At 47.0% G+C, this 23,408-nt stretch overlaps 1 protein-coding gene across 1 annotated transcript in view; it reads right to left on the bottom strand.

The window, feature by feature from the left end:
* The window catches only part of Myo1d (myosin ID), a 295,829-nt gene that overhangs the window by 14,144 nt on the left and 258,277 nt on the right, over nucleotides 1–23,408 (bottom strand). The gene's annotated exons all lie outside the window — the stretch shown is intronic.

Raw genomic sequence — 23,408 nt, 5'->3', positions numbered from 1 at the left:
AATTCTCAACAGAATCACCAATCCAGGGGATTGACAGAGACAAAATAGGTCAATGCGGCACTTGGAGGAAGACAAGTTAGGAAACAAGTTGGGAGACAGGGTCAAAGTCATTGAAAGGGCAAGACATTAAAGGAGAGATACCTAAAAGGGAGGGTGTGGCAGGTGAGGAATCTAAAGTTGGTAAATCTTCAGTTTGGATGGTGGTGAGCGAGAGTTGGTTGGGAGAGGGCTGAGGACAGCTCTGGAAAATCCACAGGGTTTCACTATGCATCATGCAGACCCAGGCATACACAGAGCCCACGCCTTTCTCCCTTACAGGAAGAGGTGTGACTCAGGCAGCTGCATCTCACGGAAGGACTGCCTCCCTGTGTTTTAAGTAATTCCTTAGAAAGACAGCGTAAGATATTATAGTGGCCTGTGCTGTGTATGAAAGACAGGGCTGGGTGTGGTGCTGTCACACCTGTAATCCTACCTACAGCTCAGGATGTGGACTCAGGAGGATCAGGGCTTTAGAGTCATCCTTAGATACACAGAAAGTTCTAAGCCAGCCAAGGCTACATGAGACCATGTCCTAAGAAAACAGCCTGGTCTACAGAATGAGTTCTAGGACAGCCAGGGCTACAAAGAGACCCTGTCTCAAAAAAAAAAAAAAGAAGAAAGAAGAAAGAAGAAGAAAGAAGAAGAAAGAAGAAAGAAGAAAGAAGAAAGAAGAAAGAAGAAAGAAGAAGAAGAAGAAGAAGAAGAAGAAGAAGAAGAAGAAGAAGAAGAAGAAAGGAAGGAAGGAAGGAAGGAAGGGGAAAAAGAAAAGGAAAAGGAAAAGGAAAAGGAAAAGAAAGTCCTTTTCTAGCCAGCAGGGTCTATGCTCTCAGTTACCTGGTGGTGGTCACGCTTGTCCTTTTCAAACTCTTAAAACTTCAAACTTGGTTTAGATGTGTGTGTGTGCGTGTATGTGTCTGTGCACACACACCTACAGGTGCAGGCACATGAGTGCAGGCACCTGTGGAGGCCAGAGGCTGGGGCTACAGCAGTTGTTAGGTCCCGATGAGTGTCCTCTGCAAGGCTGTGCTCTTAGTCACTGGGCTGCCTCTCCGGCCTGTGATTTCCACTATTGTTCATCTGCAGGTTTTTGCTGTTATTTGGTTTTTGTTGCTGAGACAGGGTCTTACTATGAAGCGCTGGCTGGAACCTGTTACATAGATCAAGCAGGCAGGGGACAGAGATCTGCCTGCCTTTGTCTCCTGAGTGCTGGGACTAAAGGTGTGTGCCACCACCATGGGCTAAACATTTATATGAAAGTGTCTGAGCAGTAAAGACACTGCTTCTGGAAGTGACAGGATAGTTACGAAGGAGGAAGAAGAAGGGAAGGTGGTATAATGCCTGCTTTGCAAGTTATCCAAAATAGTGCTGGATCTGAAAAGAATTTGGAGGTTGTCCAGTGACAATCAGCTAGTTATGATTTATTGAAAGATAGTTCAAGTCGCTATTTAAGGGCTGCTCCTGTGTCTGCTTACAGCCTGGAAAAAGTCCGGGATACTAACTTCTAGAACTTTAGTTAAAATATACCAAGTCAGATGTTCCAGCAGGAAGAGATGGGACAGGGTCTTCCTGGTTCTAGGTATTTTTGAGTTGAAAGAAAACACTTAGGGTCTGAGCCTAGAATCAGTGGGTCCAGGTCTTACCTTCCAGTTCACCTGCTCTGGGGATTCCATTAAGGCTACAGACACATCTCTCTTACAAAGGGCTTGGTGAGCCGGGCGGTGGTGGCACACGCCTGTAATCCCAGCACTCTGGGAGGCAGAGGCAGGCAGATTTCTGAGTTCGAGGCCAGCCTGGTCTACAAAGTGAGTTCCAGGATAGCCAGGGCTACACAGAGAAACCCTGTCTCGAAAAAACCAAATCCAAAAAACCAAAAAACAAAAAAACCACCACCACCACCACCACCAACAACAACAACAAAAAAAAAAAAACAAAGGGCTTGGTGAAGGTTCAAGGGGAAAGAAATTGCCTGCGAGTGGCTAACACAGTCCAGCATGGACAAGTGTCCCGTTTCTGGCTGCTAGTGCAGCATGGTCCTTTAGAGGGATGCAGTCAGGGCTGGAGTGCTGGCCAAACCCTCCCAGGCTGGAGTGCTTGCTGAGCAGGCACAAGCATGCACAAGGCTCGGCCAGGTCCCACGCCCAGCGGGAAGGCTGAGGCTGCTCCCGCAATGCAATCCCATCCCAGGCCTCTTCCTGACCACCTCTGGCCTGAGAATCAACTTGCCACTGTGCTGCTTTGGCAGGAAAGTTTGTGGGTTCCAGAAGATGCTTTTAGCTTGTTCTTGGGTATCTTGAAATCCCATATAAGCTGACAAAGAATGGTACTTTCTTTTCAGCACTGGCAATCTGGTACTTTTTGTAAAATTTCCACTGCGTTGTCATACTCTGATGCCCACCTAGGCAAGTGTAACCCATGGGTAACCTCATTAGAGAGCAAATAACTGGGGATTTCTGTACTAAGGGGGAGTTCACAGAGGTTAAAGCAGAACAACTCATAAAGCAACCCCAGAACACTGAGAAGAACAGGAGCAACTGCCCACTCTCTACCACATGCTTGAGAACAGAGAAGGCCTGCACTCAGGCATGCCAGTAAACATGTGCCTGGTCTTACTGTGGTCAGGGAGTCGCTGCCTTGGGAGCACTATCCATGGATACACACTTTCATACTGCTGTGAGCAGAGGCTAGGCAGGCCTCCTGTCACTGTGTTCTGCATGCTGCCTCGCAGCTCTGCCTCTTCTATTCTGCATTTGCTATTTTAAGCAAGTACATAATGCATCAATCTTCAGATTCTGACTTAATGCCTCTGCTACAGAATGAGGACACGGTGATCACGTCAGGCAGAGACAAGCAGTATTCCAACAGAGGACACGTTCCATGCAGCCTCACTTCCTTTTCCTTGGGATGGGGTGTCTATTTATGGCACAATAATGTGGGGGCAGGGACTGAGGTCCAGTCCTTCTTACTCAGGAATCCCACATCACAGAAGCCACTGGCCATGCTGCTGAGACTGAGGGTGGACACATCACAGGCCTTCGGGCCTCAAGCCCATCTGAGCACTCTCTTCTATGTGGGTGTGTTCTCTTTTTCTTTTTTTAAGTCCCCAGAAATGGCTGTTTAGATATGAACTGGAGCTTGCCGCTGGGATGTGGGTTTCTTCAAGCCACATGTGTGCTTTTCCTGTGTGCCACGAAGAATTCTCATTTTCTCAATGATCACTAACTTGATTTAAGGACCCAAGAGGACCTTGGCTTTCATTTGCCCTGCCCCCTTCTCCCAAGAGATTTTAATGTGGAGTGTTCTCATGTGGCTTCTTACACAATTTGGTGTGACCTTGAGTGCAGAGATACTTGTAGTAGAAGGCCAACTGCAGCTGCTGCCTAGGTGGGCAGTTCCCTGCTGTGTGTGGTTATGACTCCAGTCTAAGGCAGTCTTACTGCCTGCCTGCAGGGTCATCGGGAGAGGGCTGAACAGTCTGCCACTGCATTTGTTACATCTCTTGGCTTGGAAGTGGGTTAGTCACATTTCTCAAAGATCAACTCTCTGGCTGGCTGGCATGTGTGGTTGGGGCCATTTCCACCAACCCCTACTCATTTATCACCTATCTCAGTTAAAACCCGTATAACAAATGAGAGTGAGTGGGTGTGCAAGCGATTCTATTGGAAAGTGAATAATCTAATAACGATGCTGCACCAGTGCTCTCTAGAGAGCTAACACAGCCTCAAGTGACTCAGCCATCTTTAAGGGGACTTGGGATTACTGGCCCAACTTCATTAGCATGAAAACAATCAAACCAAAGACATTCTTCCTCTGGGGCGAGATGTTAGACATCCCGAGTAATATTTAGGTCACTGCTGCCTGGGCAAGTCTGGAAAATGGTGCGTGTCCTGATTAGACAGTTGCATGTCTGTGTTAAATGGCTGTCACAGGAAGGGACCTAGAGGCTTTGGAGGGAGAGGCTCTGTGAGGAGTCCTGGGACAATGTGAAGTGCCCCAGATGCTCTTTGCTCACTTTACCTGACCTAAGTACACTAGCCTCAACCCCACGACTGAAGTCAAGGCTCTGACCTGCTACTGCACTCCTGGAAGTGCTTGGCCTTCTCCTGAAGTCAGCTTCACCCTGGGTGGGGGTGGACCCGGCAGGGCTCCCCTGTGGTCACTGACCTGGGAATGATGGGAGAGGAGCTAGTCCAGCTTTGCCTCCGATAAATGCCCTAATTACCAGCCTGAGAAACAGCTTAGCAAATGACAAGGCACCTGTGCCCATCTCCTCCTGTCTGCTGGGGACACAGTCCATGATGCTCAGAGGTGGTCTGAATCACAGAGAGACATTTTCCTACACATACATACTTATAACCAAGTTTGATTTATAAATATGTCAGAAAGAGATTAACAATGGGGGCTGGAGAGATGGCTCGGTGGATAAGAGCACTGGCTGCTCTTCCAGAGGACCTGAGTTCAAATCCCAGCACTCACATGGCAGCTCACAGCTGTCTGTAACTCCTCCAATATCTGACACTCTCACATAGACATACAAGCAGGCAAAACATCAATGTACATAAAATAAAAATAAATTATTAAAAAGATATTAACAGCCCGGCAGTGGTGGCACAAGCCTTTAATTCCAGAACTTGGGAGGCAGAGGCAGGTGGATTTCTGAGTTCGAGGCTAGCCTGGTCTACAGAGTGAGTTCCAGGATAGCCAGGGCTACACAGCGAAACCCTGTCTTGAAAAAACAAAACAATAACAACAAAAAAAGATATTAACAATATCTACCAACAGAATATTGCAATAAAAGTTGTTTAGGACTTATAGAAGGGGGAAGATGGCTCAGAACATAATCTTGCTGCACAGCATGAGGTCTGAGGTTCAAATCTCCAGATCCCACATAAAAATCTCTGCGGTCATGTGTGTCTGTAGCCTTAGTGCTGGGGAGGGGGCAGACACAGGATGGATGGACTTGTTGCCAGCAGACTAGCTCCAGGTTCAGTAGGAAACCGTACAGAATACACCAGCCAGTGATAGGGCAGGACACCCAGGTTCAGTAGGATACTGTACAGAATACACCAGCCAGTGATAGGGCGGGACACCCACGCCCAACACTCTCCTCTGAATCCCCCTGTGCATCCATATACACATGTATGTGTGTGTACACGCACCCTGCTTCCCACACACATGAAGAAAAAGAAAGAAAGGCATTGCTGGAGAACCTTAAAAAGACAGCCAAAGCCCTGGGCAGGAGGACGGCTCTGGGGCTCTGGGATAAGATGCTGCCGGGCAGATCTGAGTGTGAGCCTGGGGCTCACAGGGCGGAGAAGAGGACCAGCTCCCACAGTCTGTCCTCTGCTCCTTACCTGCACACTGTGGCCCATACTCCCCATCAAATACACACAGAAATGGAATTTAAAAATATAAAACAACAATGACATAGATCGCTTATTTCTAGACCTTTTTATTTACTTTAAAAACCTCTTTGAGATAGGTCTCCTGCAATCTCGGCTGGCCTCCAGTGTCTACTCCTCCTACTCTGTCTCAAAGGATGTGGTGGAGCTTGGAATGAGGGGCCTAGTCTAGTCTTGTACACTCTTCCTTGAAGAAATGATATTAAAAATGTTTTAGTGCAGGAGGATCTGAGTTCAAGGTCAACATAGTCTATAGCACAAGTTCCAAGATAGCCAAGGCTTCACAGAGAAACCCTGCCTCAAACCAAACCAAACCAAACCAAACCAAACCAAACCAAACCAACCAAACCAAACCAACCAAACCAAACCAAACCAACCAACAACCCCCCAAACAATCCAAAATCCAAACCAACCAACCAACCAACCAAAGTAAAAAAAAAAAAAACCCTCATTTTTGAGAGGAAGAAGAAGCAAACCTCTCCCTGCCCCCATGCAGGAAGATATTTAGATGATAGCTTAAGGAGACTTCAAGGGAGAGGAAACAGGCTAGGTTTACATATTTATACAAGATATGTTGAGTGTCCCTGTCCACACATAGGCCACGGTCTGTAAAACTCTTCATAGGTTCTGAATGTGTAGCCAGTTTCAGGGTGACTCTGTGTGCTGCTTAAAAATCACTTTATCCAAATTATTTGGAATATGTGAGTCCTTAAGGTATAATAAATAAAACGGTGCTGAAAACAAAAAAGAAGAAGAGGAGTAGGGGGAGGAAGAAGAGAAAGAAGGCAGAAGAAGAATAGGTAGGTGTGGTGGCACATCTGTAATTCCAGCATTGCGAGGTAGGGACAGGAGAATCAGGAGCTCAGATTCATCATCCTTACAGAGCTAGTTCTAGGCCAACCTAGAATAACAAGGGGCTATCTCACTCCACCCACCACTCCCACAATAAAGCAAAACAATAAAACAAAGAAAAAAGACAAGTATAATGTTCACAAGCACTAATGTGTATGTGTTTGTGTTTGTATGTGTCTGTGTGTGTGTGTGTGTGTATATGTGTGTGATGACTGTGAGGCTCAACCCCCCTTTAAGCCTTTATGTTTATTTCTGATACATAAATGTTGGAAGGAGATTGTAGGCTGTTACAAAGATACTAGAATGATTCAGGGCCAGGGCAGGAACAGCTCAGGGGTTCTGGCTGCCAGTCAGCTTTCCCTTGAGCAGTCAGTTGCGACTTCCCAAGCATGCAAGAGGTCCTTCCAAAATACAGTATTAAATGCCTTGAACTGGATGTGGTGTCCTGTGCCCTTAATTCCAGCACTGGAGGCAGAGGTAGGTGGATCTCTGAGTTTGAGGCTAACCCAGTCTATGAGAGTTCCAGGTTAGCCAGGACTACACAGAGAAACCCTGTCTCAAAACACCAAAACCAAAATCCACAAGACAAAATCCTGGGGCCAGTGAGGCAGCTCATAGGGCAGAGGTGCTAGCCACCACAGAGATTTGAGTGCCAGCCTAAAACCCAAATACTGGGAGGACCGAACTGACTCCACAGACGGTCTCTGACTTCTACACTGTGATACATGTACGTGTATGATCACACACATAAACAAACACATGTAATAATAAAAAAGAATAACTAGAATAATGTGTGAAGGAAACATAGAAAGCAACAGCATCACCCAAACACCTTGGGCTGGGGATGTGGGTCAGTTGATAGACAGCTTGCCTACACACAGGAACCTAGTTCTGATCCCTAGCCCTGCATCAACCAGGCCTGGGAGGCACAGCTGTAAGCCCAGCATTTAGAAGGTTCAGGTGGGAAGATCAGGAGTTCCAGGTCACCTGTAGTTACAAAGTACACTGGACGCCAGGCTGAGTGAGACTATCACAGAACAAAACAACAAAGACCAAACACATGACCTGGTCATGTGTTGGATAACTTTATAATTAGGTCATGGTGTGTTTGTGGAGACACAAATCCTCCTTTTTTAGATGTTGCTGGCCTGGGATTCCCGTGCTCAGGAGACTCTCCTGCCTCAGCCTCCTGGGTAGAATAGTGAATAAGAACAACACAGTGTTGCCCAGGCCACAGTGAAGAAGAGTTGGAGGCTGGGCTCATGTCTGTGTCCCACCTTCTAAGCCGATGGCAAAGCTACCACACACTTGAAACAAATTCCTTCTTCTCAATCAAGAGATCACACTCCAGAGGCCCTGGAAGTTCTGAGCTGGGGTCCCAGTTCCATTTTATAGAGTTCTCAGAGGCCAGATTAGTGACTGTATCTGCAAGCCAGGGATAGGATGGGGCTGCTGCCAGGGATCCAGGACCTGCAAAAGCTCACCTAGTCACAGGTATCACCACTCTTAGCTACCTCTCACTAAGTAAAAGGCATCTGGAGATCCGAAGGCAGTTTCTCTGGACTTCGATGGGCAGTTGTGGCCACTTTGAGCTCCACTTCCCACTGCATGAGCATGGGAGCAGCCCAGGCAGGGGACAGGCAGGGGACAGGCAGGGGACAGGCAGGCGCCCTGTCCAGCCCTTCAGGCAGTGGAGCCAAGGCCAATGAACCAGACAGAGCCCAGTGATAGATGATTGGTGAGGGGTGGGTATTCGTGTTGGGCTCTAACCCTTACTTCTCTAAAGGCTGGGCTCTAGTGAGACATTAGGTCCTGAGCTTTCTCCCTCCCCTGCTCCCACAGCTTTGCCGTTGGCCCTGGCCTGGGTGCTGCAGGTGCAGAGCTTAGTAATGTGGATGCCACAATAGGGAAGGGGGCAGGGAAAGGATGGCAAGGGGAGCCTGGTGGAGACAAAGGGAATCTGCGCCTGCCTCCGAGGAGGGTGGGCTGCAGGGAGGTGGCGCAGCCAAGGCTGCTGCTTTTAGCTCTGCCACTCTGTGGTTGCCATGGTAACACAGGCCTGGTGCTTCCATCTGACATTAAAATACTGCTGCCGGCCTGCCGAGTAAGCGGGTGCTATAGCTGTGGGTGGGAAATGTGCTCTCTCTCTCTCTCTCTCTCACACACACACACACACACACAGGGTGGCTGGGTGGCTTACTTCAGACTCTGCATCATTTACAGTGTTCCTCTTAGCCTGCCCTCCTTCTATGGCTGCTTTGTTTGTCTTTCTTGAGGTGATGATTTGGGGGGAGATCATCTGCTCGCATACTAATGAGCTCACTGGGTGCCCAAAGGGAAGGGGGTTATGGCTTTGGGTAAGACAAGGGCAGGGCGTATGATTAGTGTAAGAGAGAAGCATTAAGCAACAGGGAGATGCGCTTTAGGGTTAGAGACAAACAAAGAAACAAACAACTGTTAGGCAGAAAGAGTTAAACGACAGGCAGCCCCTGCAGACAGCTGTGAGGCCAGGGCGTGAGGAAGCCCTGAAGGCTGGAGGCCCTGGGGAAGCGTCCTGCTGCAGAGCCTTCACATGACAGTTCTGCTCACACTCCTCCTCCAGAAAAAGAAAATCAATGTGTATCCTTTTTTGTCTTCCTTCCGGACCTCGTGCTGTTATCTCTCTAACTGTTGCAGCACCGACAGGAAAGGCTTGTCAATCTATTCCGCTGGCACAGCTGAGCTCCCTCATTTCTGTAACTGCTCAGCTGTGGTGGAACTTGCCTCGCACCAATGAGGGAGACCAGCCCTGCAACTCACGGGTGGGGGCCACAGTCTGCAGACTGCAGTTCCCAAGGTTGGCTTCCCAGGGCAGTGAGGCCCAGAGACACCCTGGTGACATGAGTGACTTGCTATGAAGTCACAGTGTTAGGGGACATGACTGGCGAGTTTTTTGAAACCTCAGCACTGTGGGCCAGTGTGTCTGCCTTTCCACACAGGTCCTCTCCCCTTATGACACACCTCTTCTCCGTCTGCAGCATCATGCTTTATCAGATGACAAAGAGGCGCTCTGATGAATAACAGGTGTGTGAGACAGTGCTGTGGGCTGCTGGGAGCTGACTCCCAGCTGCTCTGCCCTCAACTGTTGTGGGATTCCCAGGAATCAGAGGGCAGGGTCTGACTGGAGTTCTACTTTGCAAACCATACTAGTGATCTATTTAGATTGAAGCTGTGTCCATTTCAACAGCCCTACGTATTTCATGGCTGCCCAGGGTTAGGCATCTCTCTCACCCACGCCTTCATGCAGCCGTGGAAGAGAACTACAAATGACACATGCCAACCTCTGTGAGTCCTGTATTCCAGAGTTCAGTCCTCCCATTCTCACAGGAAAGATAGAGCTCATCTTCCTGGCCGCTGGGATGGAGATGACTTGGAATGACAGCAGGCAGAGAATGAGAATGATCTAGAAGGACCGAAAATCACTACAGCTACTCTCGGTGGGCCTCCTTAACGACGGAACGTCAGTTTGGAAGCTTAGGATCCTAGAACAAAACCTTGAGTTCCGCTTTGGGCTGGGACACATGCAAAGCATCGTGGCTAGAAGGCTATTTATTTCCTCTAGACACGTCCGTCCCTTGGGGACAGATGGCCTGTGCCTCCCTTGCTGCCTACCGCAGTATTCTTGCATCCTGACGGTGAAGGAGGCTTTGCAAACCATGACAACCAGCCTACTCCTTAGAAACACACCTAAAATAGGGATGAGGCCCAGCAATGACACTGGTCCTGCAGCCTAACCACCCCACGACAGTGGGGTGCTATTCTTTCAGAACTGACCTGCGTGGGACAAAGGCCCACAAAGTCCCACGACTGTGAAAAACGGAGAGAAGCCAGAGGAGGAAGTGAGGAGTGCTTTGAGCCAGGTGTGACAGTGCACATCTGTAATTCTACTCAAGAGGCTGAAAACTTCAAGGCCAGCCTGTGCTACACTGAGAGATCCTGTCTTTAAGAGAATTTCAATTTCTTGTACAAATCCTTCCCACAGCTTTGGATTAAGAAACAGTTCAATACAAATATCAGTGAAGTTATCAAGGCATGGGCAACGCTGACTTGCCTATGGTTACTTCTGGGTATTTACAATCCTTCCTAGTCAACCTAGGTTAGATACATCTAGGTTCCTCTCACATGCTTAAAATATCCCAGTATAATAAGATTCATACACTCCCGAGAATTCAAATACTTTAATGTTATGTGATTAAATAATAGTTCATTAAAAACAATAAAGCTGCAAGGTGATTGTGGCACTCGCCTTTAATCCCAGCACCTCAGGTGGATTTCTGAGCTCGAGGCCAGCCTGGTCTACAGAGTGAGTTCTAGGACAGCCAGAACTACACAGAGAAACCCTGTCTCGTAAAACTAAAAAACAAAACAAACAAACAAAAAATCAAAAACCAAAAAAAACTAAAAAACAACAACAACAACAAAAACCCCCAATAAAGCTGTAATTTCTGCATGGATTATCACACCATCCACTGTCCCTATTCCTGCCTTACTGTTGCAATCTTATTCTGGCTCCTGATGTTGAGTACAAGCCACCATGCTTGAGTTAGAGATTCTTGACCCACACAGGGACTTCTGCAGTGGCTGTAATAGAAGAATTTTGCTCTAAACTTCTGCAGTGTCTTAAAGGCCTTCTTCCCCACTTCTCCCCAGATAAAACTAAATGAATACTACACACCAAATAAATGAATCAATATGACATATTGTTTAATAACTACTTATGCAACAATTTGATATCAATGACTCTTTGGAAATGAGTAACAAAAACCCCTCCATAGTACAGAAGTGCAAAGCAATGAGTTACTAAGAAAGAAATCAGTTTGTACCTTCTACTTTATTTGTATTATTTTTTATTTTATGTGTATGAGTGTTTGTCTGCATGTAGGTGTGCATGGCACAGCCACACCTGGTAACTGTGGAGGCCAGAAGAGGGCGAGCATTACAGTACACCTGGTCAGCACTTTTGACAGATCAGATCTGCTGCCTCCTAAACAGACAGCGGAGCACCGAGGGAGACGGATGCAGGACAGAGGGAAGACATGGTGGGAGAAGTAGCGAGAAGGTCAGCATGGCTCGGTGCGAGCGGAGTCTATGAAGCTTAAAAGCAGTGTGAGGATGGACAAGGCAGTTGGGAACAGGGCTAGGGAGGTGCCAGAGCCAGAATGTATTTCTGGTTTCCTGTGGGAGAGCCAGATTGCTGTGTGTTCCATGCCCACATCCCACTGATTGTTGGTCTCCTTACTATTTGAGATGCGCCCTTGGTCAGCCACTTAGCAGCACTGTCCTGTGTGCCCACTGCACATAATGAAAGACCAGGAAGAGTCAGGGAAGAAGGAAAGGAAAAACAGGACTTAGCACAGGAGGGACCTTGGTTATAACCCAACAGCTATATGTCCTAGATAACTATGCCTCGAGCTGGCTGTGGTGGTACATGCCTGTGGTCTCGGTACTAGGGAAGCTGGGGCAGGTAGGATAAAGAGTTCAAGGTTAGCCTAGGTTACAGAGAAGATCCTACAAAATAAGCCAGGAGAGGGGGAAAAAACCCAAACAAGCAACCAAGCCAACAAAATGCCCTCAAACCACATAGGTGGTTAGTGGCACACCCAAGATTTCCACCCACTCACTCACTCATCGACTCACCCACTCAACTCACCCACCTACCCAACTCACCCACTCACCCAACTTACCCATTCACCTTCCCAACTCACCCACTCACCTACCCACTCACCCACCCACCCAACTCACCCACTTACCTACCTACCCAACTCACCCACCCACCCAACTCACCCACTCATCTACCCACTCACCCACCCACCCAACTCACCCACTTACCTACCTACCCAACTCACCCACTTACCCAACTCACTCACCCAACTCACCCACTCACCTACTCAACTTACCCACTCACTTACCCAACTCACCCACTCACCTACCCACTCACCCACCCACTCACCCACTCATCCAACTCACCCTCTTACCCACCTACCTCACCCACTCACCTACCCAACTCACTCATTCACCTACCCAATCAACTTACTGATTCACCCACCCACCCATCCACCTACCCACTCAGTTCACTCATAGGAGAAAGGAAAGAAGCACAGACCAGCACTGTACTGAGATTATACAATGAGAGCCACAACAGGAAACCCACGGGGCTGTGGGGAGTCACTCCCGTCAGTCTCCTGACCTACTATACCTCCAGGGCCATCTTGTTGGAGGGAAAATGGCTGGGGGTCAGTCCTGACTGGCCCTGGACAAGTTGGGATCTGCAGAGCAAATTTCCTAACCTCAGCTTGCCTCAGTGTCCTAGGCCATGAATGGAAATCTAGGGAAGATCCAAACTGAATGACCCAGGGCAGAGAGTGCACTCAACACCAAGGCAGAGAGCCACAGCGCCTCACAAGCACGCACTGTGATCGCTATGAGGATGACCACAGAGCTGGGACAACCAGGGGTCAATTGATTTTTCTTACAAAAAAAGCATCAATGGTTTCATATGCTCAGGAAAGCAGATCTATTTTCTCTGGTGCTAAATGAGCTATTATTTATCTGTGTAGTTTCCCACACTATAACAAACCCACCCTTTTTTTTTTTTATTTTGATGGACCGTGTTTCCTTTTGATGTCACCTCAGTTTTTTTTTGCTTTGCTGGTGATAAAGTCCCAGTTTAGTTTCACTATTAAAGAGAGTCACATCTCCGTAGAGTATCCCGGCCCCTGCACACTTGTTGCTCAGGTCATTGGTTCAGGTTTAGAGTACAAACAGGAAGCTGCTCATTCTTACTTGGTTACTTTTGTTTCCCTGAGGCATTAACTCAACTTGGGTTACAGCCGAGATTAGAAATGGGAAGAAGCCGGTAGGCAACAGCCCTGGCCACCGGTTGTGAAATGGCAGCAGGAGGTTTGATCTACCCTGACACATGGGGTGCTGAAGGCCTTTGATGCCTCCTGGGCCACAGGGCCACCAGGTGATTATTCCTCTGCATCCACTCAGAGGCCCCAGACAGCCGGTCCCCAATCTCCTTCCCCACACTTCTTTCTAAGGCTTGGTAGCTTGCTGAGTGTTAGTTCCTGGTTATTTTTAGCCCCACCGACTGCTTAGCGAGGCAGCTGCATGGTGTGCAGCTGTGGAAAGCAGCTGCTGCGGCTTGATTTCTGGCTGGTATTATCTGACAGTTCTCGGCATGTGAGTTCTAAGATCTCCCTTTCTTTAGGTGAGCTCACAAGCTTTTCTTCTGGGGATGACATCAGATCTGTGTGTCCGATCACCTGTTCTGATGGGGGACATGTGTGGAATTCCACTAGAAAGGAAGATTCCAAATGTTTCTGACCCATAAACACCAGGTGCGTGGCAGAGGTTTTCTAAGATCACAAACTCCACGGAGGGAGCTTCTGTCCTGTAAACTGACGCCAAAAAAAGCAAGCGGAGAGGATGAGGCAGCTCGCTAGCCTGCCTGGAGCCCCCTTCAGAGCCAACCGCAGTTGAGACGGGTCCCAGGCTGAAGTACTCTATCCAGGAGAACTGGGCCAGGTCACATCTCCTCTGCGCTCCTGCATGTCTCTGCTTCTGGACACACACACACACCTCCCCGCCTGCCTTTCTCTGGAGCACGTTCAGCTGCAGCATACAGCTGTTTGCCACGATGCTCTTTGCTTTTAGGCTTCTGCATAGACTGTTTCCAATCTCTGTGGAATTTAGACCTGCTTCTAGTTGTTATTTTGGGAGCCCTCTCTTGCTCCCATGTCAGGTTCACAGGTTCACTTGTCCCTTAACCACATTACTCCTAGGGCTGTATGGAACATTACTTTTAGGCATTTATTTTCTTTATAAATCTAAACCTTTTTAATCTAGCACATAGTAAGGCTTGGCATACAGTTGACTGATGATGTCTTGGACTCGCCAAGAATTCCTCCCTCCCCCATCTATCCTTTTTTTTTTTTTTAAAGACATCAAATGTTCCTCACCCCAGTGCTGGGGATGGAACTCACACCCTTGTGCACACAAGGCTAATGCTTGGTTACTGAGCTACACTTCCAGTCCTCAATTCTTTGTTCTTCAAGTCACCTCTATTTCAAATGATCTCAATATATTCATACTGAGTCCTTTGTCAATTCCCAGTCAGAAAAAGGGCTTCAAAGAAGAGATGTATGAAAATGCAGTGCTCTCAAACATATTTGGGCTAAAGATAGACACACAGGTAAACAGAGAGGAGCAGAGCTGGCTAGCTGGGCGCTGGTCGCCATCCTCTTGAAGCTTTTTTTCTGTGGGTTAAGAGGCCTGAACCCCTGTCCCCAAGGCATTCTTGACAAGGAGTTTGCCTAACAAGAAGGCTTTCCCATTAACCTTCTGGCGCTGCTCTCAGCTGCCTATCACAGAACCCCTTTTAGGGCAGTGAGGAAGTTCACACCTGTATATGCGTTCTCTGTGATGTGCCTCCTTCTCTACTCAACCTCCAGCATGCCAGACACGAGCCAGTGCAAACAGTGGCTTCATGTACAGCGCCATGCTGAAGTCCTTTTCCAGCCCCTACCATTACAGTAAATGGTGTAAGACACAAATCTCTGCTTTAAAAATGGGCACGTAAACACGGTCTCCATCCAAACCAGGACTGCAGAAGAACCCTCAGGTGCTCCAGACTGTCTGCCCTGGGGTTTCATTGGCTCTTCCTTGTACTTTTCTGTCTTCATTCACTCTCTAAGGAGAACCCATCCTCCCCTTTAGTCCTGGGGAGGCTTCCTATCTTAGGACTGTGCTTGTCAGCTTCAAGGAGGACCTAATCTGGCCTGCACCCTCACATACAGAAGCTTGATGGACGGCATTTAATCTACCCTGGGCCAATCAGAGACTTTGCCTGGGGTTCACATATTTGAAATAGAATGTTCCCTCTGTATTTTTGTTCTGTCTTGTTGTTGTGTTTTAGGCTGTTAGTCTGGTTGCAAGTGTGCCTAGGTATTCACTACACAGAAACACAAGACACAGATGGAAAGTGGAGACGGAGAGCCGGGGAGGAGGGAGGGGCAAAGGGCCTGACAGTCCCCAGTTCCTATCCTGGGGTAGGTTGTCAGCAACTTCCAGCCCATTCTGGTGTGAGTTGTGTGTGTGTATGTGTGTGTGCATGAGTGTGTTTGAGATAGGTCTTGTGTAGTCCAGGCTGGTGTCAAATTTCCTATATAGATATTTTCTATGTCTATAGATGTCTTCGTATCCCTGGCACTCACTCCTGCCTCCACCTCCAGAGCTGGGATTCCCAGGGCATGTTCCAGCTTCATCTGGAATTTAAGCTGGCCACGTCATCTGGAAGAGTCTCAGTTACAGCTTGAGCTTACCCTGCAGCACCCAATGGAGGGGAAATAAGAGTGCTGTTGAGAAATGATTCTCTAAAGGTGGTTTTTGTTTGTTTGTTTGTTGTTTTTGTTTTTAAATAAATGGCGTCAGTCCAGCATTTAAAGACATCATTCTCTTCCCTATCCTGGCTCAAGGCATGGTCAGTCCCATTTGTAAAGTGCACGCAAATAACCATGTGCACATATCCTGAGAATGTCGAAAAAGCATTCATGAATGTGGGACAGGTCATTCACACACCTGACAAGCATCATCAGCATGGGAAGTGTAAGCAGAGCACACAGGCAGGATGCCGACTGGGAAGGCGCCTGACACCGTGTGTCCAGAGTATTGCATTGCTTGTCTCCTGAACAGGAACAACTCATGCCTCAATATTCCCATCAGAATGACAAAATCCCTCTTTTGTTATTTATTTATGTTTTTCTTTACTTGTGCATGCATGCGTGCATGGGATGAGTTTAAGTATGAGTCAGAGGTCAGCCTTGACCGCCATTGCTCCAGAGCCTCCCACCTTGGTTTTTAAGTATATGCTCTCTTCCGGCCTGCAGCTTGCTGGGCATGCTCACCAACAAGCCCCAGGCACCCAGGGCAAGCCTGTCTCTGGCTCCCCATTACTTTTAAAAAACATGGGTTCTGGGGACCGAATGCATGCCTTCCTGCTTATGTGGAGAGCTCTTTATCAACTGCGCTGTCTCCCCAGCCACATTTATGTTCATTTTTCATGTCTACGTTGTCATCTACCCCCAGAGCACCATGACTTATCCATTGTGCAGTTAGTCTGGCAGATTCTCAAGGACACACTGTCCCATTCCTGAGGTGGGAAGCTTGAGGAATAAATCCCCAAAGAGCAGGATAGTCACACTTGACTGTGAGGAGTGTAATCACCTGTGACAAAGGGTGAAACTCAGAAGCAGCTGAACAGGGTGGAGACAGTTCTGCTGCTGCTCCTGACACATGCTAGGGCTAATATTAATGCCTCATTTTGGGAATGGGTTTCCCTTCCTGAATTACTGCCCCCTGCCTCCTGTTGAGATGGGCTTCTGCTTTGGTGTCAGCTGGAAAGCCACACGCAATGGAAACAAGAGAACAAGGGGACACTCGGGGACACTCTCAAGACCTTACAGCTGCTGCGCTTTAGTCAGGGGGGACAACAGGTGTGACCTCCGCCAGCATGCCCAAGTACAAGCAGAATGGGAAGCGAACACACACAAGTTTTGTTCTCTAGAAAAATTAAAATCATTCGGCTAAGTCCGTACAGCTGCACCCGGTGGCCTTTGCAAAGTAACACAAGGCACTTGGCGAGCCCTGAGAATGCTGTACACAAAGGGAGTTTCTCAGGGAGTCAGGCCCTGTGCTATTTCCACCAGAGGCTGTTCTTTCTGGTGTTAATTGCACCAAGAGTTTTAAATCCACCTGAATTTCCAAGTGAGTCAGATACTCTGGGAAAGTGAGACTCATTTTTGGTCTATGTAAAAATGCTGTTACAGCAGACAGGTGACCGTGCAGTGCCTCTCACTCAGAGAACCACGGTCGCTAAGCGTTATGACCTTGTACACAGTACTTGTTGCAAAGCATACCGACTAAGTAACTTTTTTTTTTTTTTTTTTTTTTTTGACTAAATAACTTTTAAATATACTCTTTAAGGAAACAAAAAACACCAAAGGCATACTCTTTGAAACAAAAGCTTCAACCTCAATGATAAGGAAAAAAAAACCCAATTAATTGCATTTGTTTAATATTTATATAAAGCTCAAGGACATCTGCATAATATCTCTTTTAATTACGTGTGTGTCGGGGTTTGTGTGAGGGTGTGTGAACATGTGTATAGATGCTATTGAGCTCTTGGAGTCTAGAAGTGGATTCTGGATCCTCTTGAGCTGGAGTTACAGGTGGCTGTGTCTACCTATTGGTACTGGGAACCCAAACTCAGGTACTAAGAGTGGTACGCTCTCTTAACCACTGAGCCATTTCTCTAGCCTCCAACCTGTACATATCTTTGAAAGCTCTCTGTTTTCCTTGCAGAAGAAGGACTGTGTAACCTGAGGGAGAAGGCCAATTTCTTTTCCCCTGCTGGACTCTATTCCTGACTGCAGAGCTGGGCAGCAGGGCTGGTGTGGAGACTAGAGTTATGGGTTTCCTTGGCAATAAACTCTGGTCCTCTTATTCTGCAGGTCTGGAAAGAAGGAAACCAATGTGAATTCCAAGTCAAAAAAAAGGAGACCCTACCATGTCAGGCTACCTGGTCTTTTTGGTTGTGAGCCTCATCCTTTCATGGCTGAATGATCTCTCCAGCCCTGTGTTGGGCCTTTTTGAATTCCAAACTGATTTTTAAAATTGTGATCAATGAATCAAAGCTACTGCTGCTTGTGTTACAGGAATGATGAATCTCAGGTGCTGCCTCATTCCCCAGACTGTCCAGCAGATGATTCTAAGTGGTAAGTTTCCTGAAGTTAGACTGGAGCTGGGGGAAATTACTGTGAATGCAGAGATGTTAAATAGTGTGGGTTTCCCTTTCGTTCGTCTGTCTCTAGGCATCTGAGCTGGTAGTGATCTGTACTTTTTTGTTTGATGCCCTCGGGCACTGGCTGGGCTCCAGCAATTGTTATTGACTGCCTTTTAAAAGTGTACTGCCAGGATTTCATTCCAATGTACTGGGAAAAGGTCCTTCCACAGTCACAGACACAACAGTTCACACTTCTTGTCAGCAGGAAGTAGATTTTGGGTAGAAATTCTATTTTTGGAGTTGAAAGGCTACCTTTGACCCAGAAATGTGTGGCTGGATAAAAGCCATTTCTTCAGCTCTGTCTTACTTGATTTGTTCAAGGAAAGGAGATGTGAGGGGGTACAGCCTCAGCAGGCATGATTCCTCCAGGGCTCTTGGGTGACCCATATTAACAATGTCTCTACATTTCTGCATATCCAGCTATTTATTTTGTTCTTATATGACCCAGGTCACAGTCAATTAATTAATAATCAATTCAGAATAACCTTCCTTTTGGAAATTTTACAGTATTCATAGGAATGGCTGACATCATTTATTCTTAGAGGGATTGACAACTCTCGTCACAGCAGCCTCCTCTCCTTGACTGCCCACTTTGTAAATAAGGCTTGTGGGAACATGGTCATATCTGAATGTTGACATAGTGTCTGTAGCTACTTCTGTGTTACAATGGACAAACCAAATTCTATGGCAAAGCAAACATGATTTACAAAACATAAATCATTCATTACCTGATTCTTTACAGGAAAAACTGTTGATCTCAGGACTAGAAGATAAATTGAGAGATTAAATAAATGGTCTATAAAAATAGGAATATTAATCTGGACACGGTGACTCAGATGCCTCAGGAGGAGGCTCACGAGTGTCAGGCCAATAAGGGCTGCTTAGAAAGACGCTGCCTCAAAATCCAACCAACCAAAGAAACAAACAGAAGTGCAGCTATGAAAGGACTAGTTTGGGCTGATGGCTGGGCAAAAATAATAAATAATAAAGTTCTGTGCTTCACTGTACAGCATGGATAAACTTTGAAAGCACTATGCCAAGTCAGAGAAAGAAGCCAACAACAAGGGATCATATATTGTATGATTCCATTTATATGAATAGACAAATCTATAGGGAAAGAAAATAAATGGTTCTTTGAGAGCCAAAGAGAGTTTAGAAGGGTAAGGGGGTGTTGGAAAAATTCTGAGTTGCTTCTGGTAACACATGTGAAGCTCTCGTTCTGTCCCTGCACACAGTAGGGACTTGGGATACGTATATATGAGCATTCACCAAGCAGTGGGGGTGTCTCACTGTGACTCTGCAGGCTCTCCCACAGGCAGGCTTACTCAGTCTTAGCACGCCTGTGCTTTAATGGAACAACCCCACTTGCTAACTCTTCTTTGCTAAAGGCTCTGAAGACTGTCCTCTCCTTCTGAAAGGTCAGCTCCAGGGTCCTCCAGGAGCCTCCGAGCTGGAAAAGACACCCGCGACAGCACCTGTCACCTCTGGTGGCACTGCTCTGTCCTCCTCTGCCTCACTCTTCCATCTGTTCAATGTCTTAGAGAGGGAAAAGAAGAAAGGGGACTTTAGAGAACCACTGAGATAACAGCCATCTTGGGAAGCCTCTTGCAGGGAACAGAAGCAGCCATCTCATTTCACTCGCAGACTAAGGACCTGCCTGCTCTGCTGCTGTGGACAGCTGGGCTGTATCTGGTCTTACACACACATGTACAGACCTGCCCACTGTCTGCTTCCCACAGTGTGACAGGGAGGTGAGGCACACTGCCTGTCTTGTGACACCAGGCAAGCCCTATTTCAGCTGTGGCCTTGTCAGTTATTAACACTCTATTGATGTGCATGTCCAGACCTGTAGATCTAATGGGAAGGCCCATCTAATGAGCAAAAACTGTGATGTTTACAACTTGCAGCTTATGGTAAATGCCTTTGCAAACTTGGTGGGAGGTAATGCTCAAAGGAAGCCAGCAGCTGGGGACCAAAGGCAGTGACTACTTTACACAGACTGCCTCACATATGCTCACAGTTTAGTGGTAAATCCAAGCGGGCTGTGTGTGGAAGCAAGGGCAGGCCTAGCTGGTGGGCACAGCAAAAGAAGAAACAGTCCATGACTTGAGTTCCGATCTGATCTGGGATGTGTGATTACAAGGAATTTCATTGATCATTTGGTAAGAGCTATTTTAAAGAGCGCTGAGAAGCTAGCTGTTCAAGCCCATAGCTGTGCGGAGAAGCGGCAGTGTAGGGGCTGTAGCAGCAGATAGGGTGGGCAGGAGGGGCAGCGTGCTGAAGCTTCCTTAGGTAATCCTGTCTGTAGTAAAACACACAGGGCTTGCTTTTTTACATTTCACGCTGATATTATTTAATAAAAAAAACAACGCTGCCATAACTGTATTCATAACTGGGCAAAATGCAGATATGCCTTAAATGAATCTGAACATGAGGAAGATGAGGTTGGTATGGCTTCTGAAGTTCTGGTATCAGCACTGGCCATGTCCTGAGCAAAATGCTTACAAAACAGCCTTCTCTGATGAATTTGATTGGTTAGGGATGGAAAAGCAAGACTAAGCCAATAACTGCAAGAATTCCAGGAAAATATGTCAGACATCATTTTTGAAAGTCAGTACATTTGCCTATAGACCAATGAGACTCAATTTTCCTTTTCTTTGCCAGAGACTTATCATCAGGTGATCATTTCCTTTATATTTATTAATACAGAAAGGACCAGCCTTACCTAGCAAGTCATGTGTGTGTATACACACACACTTCCAACTTTCTTTAAAAAAAAAAAAAAAAGATTTATTTATGTATGAATACACTGTAGCTGTCTTCAGACACACCAGAAGAGGGCATCAGATCCCATTACAGATGGTGGTGAGCCACCATGTAGTTGCTGGGAATTGAACTCAGGACTCTAGAAGAGCAGTTGGTGCTCTTAACCACTGGGCCATCTCTCCAGCCCCCCAGCTTTCTTCTTTGTATGCTATTTAAGCATAACACTTATACATGTAAAACCAAATAAGCCTGCCCACCTCGTTGGTTAATCTGGGATATTTGGTAGAGGATAGCATGGTTGTTTCTGGTGTTCTGCAATTTAAGTGCTTCTTCTCTGTGCTTTGTAACTGAGCGCAGACCTGGACACCTGCCTTGTAATTCTGGTCTGCAGTTCTTCCTTGCCTAGGCAGAAGGACGGTAGTGAGGGAGAATCATGCTTCCAAGGTATAGTGCCATACCAAGCAGCGTGTCTTCTCATTCTCTTCCTCCTGCATGCTGATAGCCCGCCCCAGCCTGCAGCTGTCTGGAGGCTGCATGGTTAAAGACACCAGCTAAGGAGATAGGGAGAATATGATTGAAATCTTGGTTCTGCTATCTTCTACCTGTGGATGCCTCCAGTCACTGGCACTCTCTCCAAGGCTAAGTTTTCTTTTCTATAAAAAGAAAACAAATAGCCAGACACAGTGGTGCGTGCTTTTAATCTTAGTACTGTGGGAGGCAAAGACAGGTGGATCTCTGTGAGTTCAAGGCCAGTCTGGTCTACATAGTGACTTCAAGGACAACCTGAACTACATTGTAAGTTTGAGGCCAACCTGGTCTACATAGTGAGTTCAAGGATAGACATAGTGAGACTTTGTCTTGAAACAAAGCAAGCAAGCAAACAAACAAACAACAAAACATAAGAAGGAAAAAAAAGAAAAACAAATGGGAGACAATATTCTCCCCCTAGGGTAATACTAGGTTATATGAGAAAGCCGCATGGAAAGCCCCTGCCTTTGAGGTAGTCCCCAGAAAGATTGAACTTCTTTAAACCATGGTAAACACCCTGAAGATCCCATAGAGAAAGGCACACAAGAGGTATGGCATGCTGTCCTACCCCCTACTAATAGGGCTTCTGAGTGGGCACCACTACCTTCTGTCTTCATCTAATCTGAGGTAAGTGACTAGGCTACTGTGACATTATTGTAGCAGGCCAACTATCATTAGTAAGGACGCTGAAGTACGGACAGTACATTCTTACCTCTCAGCTAAAATCTGTGTATGTGTGCATGTATGCAGAGTTGTGCAGAAGCCAGCTGTCAACCCTGGGTGTCATTCCACTGTTTTTTGAGATAGGGTTTCTCGGGGACCTGGGACTCATCACAGGCTAAGCTAGCTGTCCAGCAAGCCTTGTTAAGATCTAGCTGTTTCCACATTCCAGTGCTGGGAACACAACTGTGTGCCGCTACACGTCGCTTCTTTTGTGAGTTCTGGGGATGGAACATAGGACCTCATGCGTGCATAGGAAATATGTCCCTAGTCCATCAGTTCAAATTTTATGTGCTATTGGGCAAAGATGAGACTTCAGTTCTGAAAGGAATCTCAGTGATTGACTACTACTCCATATTAAGTACTTCTCCCTGTACTGTGATGGGATGCGACTAGGTACCCTACTTTCCCCCTTTCCTTCTGTTCACACGCTACTAGAATTCTAGAATTTGAGGTCTTTCTCTTATGTCTTTACTTTCTAAAGGACCTGTGTCTGAACTCCTGTGATCCATTCCTTTCCTCAGGTTTGAGCTGGGGCAAGCTGGGACTGTGATTCATTTCAACTTAGCAAGGCAGCCCTCCTTAGAACAGATTCTGTCTAGACTCCCTCTTCTTGGTATACTGCCACAGGGCTCCAGTCCCACATAGAGCACCTGGTCCCTTCCCATGCTGCACTGGATGATGGGACCCTCCCCCCTCCACCACACACACACACACACACACACACACACACACACACTTGAATGAACCACTCCAAGGTCTCAACAGTAGCTCCTCCACTCTCTGGTTTTCCTTTGGAATTCCGTGATGAACTCATTAAATCACCAACTTGTTGTGACAGGAAGTCATTCAGATGCTGATGCCATTGCTATGGAAACCATCCCTCTGCTCCCAGCTCTGTCTGCCTCTGCCAAGGAGCACTCGAGCTCCATAATTACTGTCACCCCCGAATAGCACAGAGCCATCAAGGAGTGAGCAGGTCCAGCAGCAGGGCACATGCAGTCTGTTCTGCTTTCAGATGATGAATCCTTGTTGGTTTTAGTATTTTTAGCACATATTTTTGTTCTGTGGCAGTTGTCTTTTAAATTCCTGCAGCTGGCTCCTTCCCAGAACCTTTCCTAGAGAAAGCAGACAAAGGAGCTTGTGGGGGGTGGGGGCACACACACAGCTAGCTTCCAGGGATAATCATTTAAAGAGTACCCACTGCTTTCCTAAATCTT

This window comes from Apodemus sylvaticus, chromosome 10 (assembly GCF_947179515.1).
Source record: "Apodemus sylvaticus chromosome 10, mApoSyl1.1, whole genome shotgun sequence".
NCBI classification, from domain to species: domain Eukaryota; kingdom Metazoa; phylum Chordata; class Mammalia; order Rodentia; family Muridae; genus Apodemus; species Apodemus sylvaticus.
Note: the sequence above shows the minus strand (reverse complement) of the source record. Positions and strands in the feature narration are given on the sequence as shown.